Raw genomic sequence first — 6234 nt, 5'->3', positions numbered from 1 at the left:
CGTTTTTCCACCAATAGGCCCATGAACTTTGTGTTGAACGCCCCCGAATTTGACCAATCAGCCGTGGCCATCGCAAGCCGCACCCCCCCCCCCCCCCCCCCCCCCCCTTCCTGTCCGGCTCAGCAAGAGCCTGTTGCTGAGATAGTACTTGGATGGCCCCTGGGGAAGTTAAACACCCTGGTAATTGTTGTTGGTGGAAAAACGCGAGAACTGAATTTTACCAAGGTAAACTGAAAAGTTCTCCAAAAGTTCCAGCGGTGGAAAAACGCCTTATGTAGGCTACTCTATGAAAGTCTTTGCTGAAATTATGATCTTTTTTAAATGGTATAGTTTCAAGATTGCAGTCTCAGTATTGTTGATTGTTGAATATTGTTGCAGATGTGTCCAAACTACGGCCCGGGGGCCATTTGCGACCCGCCGTCCATTTTTCAGTGGCCCGCGACATATGCTAAAAATGGTGTTTGACTCAGTTCAAATAAAATAAACAAAACAAAAATGTTTGGAGATGGTCAAAGTAAGAAGGGAGGGTATCGAAAAACAGGTGCGATTAAAGGTTATTTTAGTTAACTAAAACGAATGAAAACAATAAAACTAAAATTCAAAAAACAATATTGTTACCAAAATAAAACAAAAACGAAAATGCTTTTTAAAAAACAAAAACTAACCAAAACTACATTTTATGTTTACAAAACTAACTAAAAGTAACTATAATTATACCAAACGTCTTTCGTTTTAGTCTTTGGTAATTAATTTAATGCTTGAGCCTTTGGGGATGATTTTAAATAGGATTTTTAGTAGATTTATTTTTATATAAACCGGAATAATGACGTTTCATATTATGTCACACAGAAGTGATGTCATCCAGCATCAGCCAATAGAAAAACACCTTCAGATGACGTCGCTCCCATCGTGTTTTTGAAATATTGCGCACAAGTAATACACATAAAAAAAAACTAATAATCATACTGAAACTAACAAACTAAACCAAAACTAAGCATTTTTTAAAGAACTGAATTAATAAAAACTAACAGAGCCACCCTGAAAACTAATAAAAACTACCTAAAATGAAAAATTCCAAAACTATAATAACCCTAATGCCATATTACAAATAAATTTGTTTATATACTGTAGCATTTTTCTAAATATGCAAAAGCACAAATAAATTATTTGTACAATTTTTAGGACTAAACACAATTTCTCTTCATAATATTATGTGGCCCATGCGTCATTCTGATTTTCTGTATGTGGTCCTCAAATGAAAAAGTTTGGACACCCCTGATCTATAGCTTTATTTTCTCAATTAAAAAGCAGAACCTATATGGAGTTTAGTTCATATTTGACCAGCTATTGTTGAGCTAAACTGTCAAGCTAACCAAGCTAGTTTAGCATCACAGTGCAGACAGTTAGCTTAGCTGTGTCTGAAACGGTGAAGGTTAACCTCATAAATGTTGTCTCTTATCTTCGAGCTTCAAATGTTGCTTGTTGCTTTTGACAATTCCGAACATCCGGGCATTTCTGATTCTTCCCCAATGCAAGAAAGAGACAGTCAAAGAGTCAGATGAACAGGTGAGGTGAATTGGAAGACATTAGAATGGAACCACACGCAGAGAGAAACCCGAAAGTCCCTCTTACACTTTACAAATGCTGCATGAGTGGCTGCCAAAGCATGCGTCAGCGTGTTTCAGGCCTGTCATTGTGGTTTCTGTCAGAGCAGCAAACAGTGAGGCTGTCAACCACGTTATTTTAATTGTCTTAATGTTCTTCCATGTTCTGCTCTCATTCTTTCATTTCTCTCTTCTCATTTTCTCTTATAGTGGTTTTTCATTATGCATTCTTTCTATCTACAATATTCTCAAAGCTCCCTAAATTTAGCAGCAATACAGTCAGTACTTTCACATGCTGAATGATGAAAAATAAAACTAAATCAATAAACACAATTAGCAAACGTTAAAAAAAAAAATTGTCATATAAGTCAAGTCGGACGTCTCTTGAAAATTGGACTGATAACTCTGAGGGAGTTTTAGCGGCGTTCCTCCACTGTGGTCCTCTGAAAGGAATTTGATGAATTGGTCTCCGCTGGCACTCACTTATTATCACATAAAAGAAGTTTATGGCTCAGGTAGGTCAGGAAAAAAAAAAAAAAAAAAAAAAAGAGTGGGGAGAAGACAGACTAGTCCGCCATGTGACCAAGTCAAACTCCATCGTGTGTGTCTGGGAAGTGGGCGGTGTGGTTCAAATCTCCTGCGCAGCGGTGCTTGTGTTTGTGTGCTCAAGTGTGGAACCGCTCACATATATAACTTACAAGTTTATAATGGTTTATGGGTTAATGCCAAGTTTAACATGTGGATCTTGTTTGTTGAACTTTGCGCGGATGTGTGATGCGTGTGTGCGTGTGTGTGTGTGTGGTCACAGTCATCACTTGGAGGACTATAAGAATGAATAATGGTCGCCCATCCCTTGCAGACAGGAGAAAGTTCACCGTTCACTGTGGACTACCTAAAGAGATGGATGAACATCTGGAAGTCATTGGTCTACAAGTGAAGGAGCTGGACACAAGACACACATCCTTACACGCACACGCGCACTTACACAATCCCTGCTAATAGAGAATGATGAGTCATTTTCCATCTTAAGTGGTCAAGCTGGCAGGCATTTCCATTGCAGTGAACTAAAAGTGTGAGGAAATTAAAGCGCAATGAAGATGAGGATGATGATTATGGAATGGCAATAAAATGTTAATTATACTGTATATACAAAAATGGCCTGTTTGAACATAAGATTGATGTCGCTAAAAATACAACACATGGATTGCATTTATCAGAGAAAGGTAAAAAGAAGTTGCTCATTATCCAGCAATGTCAAATATTTTGACAGTGCTCTGAGATTCGTTCATCCAAGTAATATTTACATTGTCACTACTAAATCCTAGTTTAAAGGGATACCCCCCCCCCCCAAAAAAAAAGACAATTAGATGTTCTATACACTGGTCTAAATATGGTCTTCTGGTTAACTCATTCACTCCCAGCCATTTTCACTGAAGCAAGCCCCTTTGCTCCTGGATGTTTTAATGGATTTTGACTAATTTTGCGAGGCACACAGATTATTGTGTACTATTGCTATAAAAACATGAAACCTACCAAAAGAAAAATTAGAGTGTCTTCTTTGATTCCGAAAAAAAAAGTACATTTGTATCTTTCTGTTTTGCAGCAATTAGCAATAGAATAGAGGTTTCATCAATATTCACATTGCTGGTGAAAACACTGACACAAAGAGCTTGTTGCAATATGGCCCTGGCTAATCTCTTATACTCTGCTGCCACCTGCTGACCGTTTTTTTGTAATAACTACCATTAGCCACTTCTTCATCTCAGAAGTTGTGTCAAAGCCTTCTGTATTGCTCTTTCATGAAACAACAACAACAAACGTGTAAATACGTTTTGGGGAGTTAAGGACAAAGTATTTAAAAACATGTTTACACGTTTTTGGGTTTAAATTAGTTAATATTGTGTTAGTGGAATATGGGTTAAGAAGAAAAATCCAGCCATTTTTATCCATCTAAGGAGGCAACCATTTTGCCACGTGCTGTCGACTGAAGATGACAACACAGTTGCTCAGGTCTCAGGTAAAAACAATCACAGTTCAGCTTCAGAAAACAGGTGAGCTCTGATTCCACAAATGTAATATTAATCAGAATGCCATGTTTAGACTAGTGAAGTCACATATAACATATTATTGTCAAGAAATGTTTAAAGTTGAGTTCCCCTTTAAGGAACGTTATCAGATTTTGGTAAATTATTTTGTGTTTGGAGATTTCACAACATATTTAAATGCAAACCTTACACTCACCAATAAGCCAGCTAACCCATCCCAATTCCAACATGCTAACAAAGAATTTCTGTTGTATTCTCTGACAAAGTCCACCAGCATGTTTAGCGCCATACATGTGAAACACGGAGTCAACTCATCTCGATCAATTAGTATACTTTACACTTAGCGTGGAATTTAGATGCTCTTTAACACTCATATATATATTCCCTTGGCTCAAAGAAGTGCTAACACACTGACATTGAATATCCTTTAGCATCGATTGATCTCACCCACACGCTCTCCCACACACTCATTTATAAGCACAGTGTGCAGGTGGCCAGTGGACATCTGGCTCTCCAAAAAGGCCTCTGTGATTTGCCCTTTAAGTGTAATTTACCATGGCGACAAATTCTTGAAATATACCATTTGAGCAGGTTTAAATTTTGCGAGTGGTTTAAAATAGAATGCGGTTTTCCTCACATTGCCTACTGTTTGCTAATTAAAAAAAAAAAAAATCAAAATTATACAAACCAAAAAAAAAAAATGCTGGTAATCATTCAATGCACGTTTTCCATGGAAATATGGAGGTAAATGGGGGGGAAAAAAGTCCTATGTTCTTACTTGAATATGCTACCAAATCAGCACACTTACCCCTTCCGGCCAAGTACTACAAACAGTACCTTATAGATTAAGATTCAGAATATTTATTGTCATTGTCACGAAGGAAACAATGAAACTTCATTTGTAGCATCCATACAGCAGAGTTGGTAAAGTGCAAAATGCCACAAAATAAGTACAATTTTGTGGGATTTTGCTCATATCTAGTACCTGCTTTTGAATCATTAATTGTGAGTTGAGCTGTGCTGTGCAAAAATCTTCCTGTTACCCTGATGCAGGATAAAAGAAACTTTAGCCACAAAGAGAACATATGGCTTCCATCCAGCACCGAACAATCGAAAATAGCAATTTATTAAAGTGTAATGAGGCTCGGGGACAAGAAAACCATCAAAATTAGTTAGGAAGAAAGTTCCTTTTGACTAGTCAAAATCTCTCACACTTAACAGATGAGAACACATCGTGAATATGAAAGGATCCGAACCTGACAGTTTACACTGTATTAGCAGTGCACAAAACCCAAGAAGGATTAGTAGAGCACAAATCCCATTCCCCGGCCTGTCAACTGAAATAGACATATAAATTAGCCCGTATCAACCCAATTCAATTCTGCATTGACCCCAATTAGTAGGAAACGACCCAGTTAGCACAGCAAATCAGTGAGAGAGAGTAAGAAACAAATTAATGTTACAAATAAAGCAAGTCTGATAACAATCCATAGCATCTGAGCTATTCTTTTAACCCTGGAAACTACAAAACCAAAGAGAATGTTACGGCACAGTACATTTAGTTAATTATCGTTCCTGTTTCCATCTCAACTCAAAAGTATTTATTTCTATTACGGTGTAAATGTTAAAATAGTTTTAAGTAAAATATCTAAATTATTAAGTATTACAACAGTATTAGAACAACCACACGTTGTTCTCCCATCCCACCAGTTTTCTCTTTTTGCAGCTCCAGCATTTTTTTTTAATGCGTTTAATCTTTTGAGAAGCAGCTCTCATCTCCCGTAAACCCTCCTCAACACTTTCCACTCTGTCAAGCATCATTCCCCCTCTCCACAAGCTCACCATTTCCACGTCCCTCTTTCTCTCCTCATGCTATCTTGCATGTCCCAATGTCAACGTTGGCCAAGAGTGATCCTATTCATTCAAGTCATAGAGAAACCACTTCACTTCTTTTACAAACATCAGTCTTTTAGGAAGAGGAGGAGGCTGGGAGGGAGACAGAGAGCATGGGAACAGTTTGCTTCCCAAACAGTGCTGGAGAACACCCCCCATACACCCCCCCCAAAAAAGATACTGAACTGACACAATTCAAAAATCGCAGTTTGTCAACAGAGCTTGTGCTGGATTCGCTTTGAGTTTCTCTTGAATTCCAAGTTACAGTCTATATCTCCATGACAACACATGACTCTCCATCCCTCTGGTCATATCACCTTGTCTCCTATGGGAGCTGTGTAACACTATCTGCCTCAGCCACCCTCCCATCTCAAGCAGACAGCTTGGCCTTCTGAGATTCCAGGCTCTCTTTCTGCACTGCTGCCACTTCTCTCCACTGGGAGCCGAAACTAAATATGACAGCTATACCTTGGAGACGGAGGAGAATGTCAAACTACTTCAACTTAAATGAAGAAGCTTTTTCCAGCATCTGCGCTTGATAGGCATAAAAATGGTATAATGATTTACTTCTGTTTTAAGCTATCACACAACATCAAGAATGTGTGTCGAAAAAAATTGAACAGCTCGTCATGTAAATCCATCCTTGTTTACATCCAGCCATGTGTGTGTATGTTTATCGGTGATTAGAACAC

Source organism: Festucalex cinctus, chromosome 13, assembly GCF_051991245.1.
Source record: "Festucalex cinctus isolate MCC-2025b chromosome 13, RoL_Fcin_1.0, whole genome shotgun sequence".
Lineage (NCBI taxonomy): Eukaryota > Metazoa > Chordata > Actinopteri > Syngnathiformes > Syngnathidae > Festucalex > Festucalex cinctus.
Note: the sequence above shows the minus strand (reverse complement) of the source record.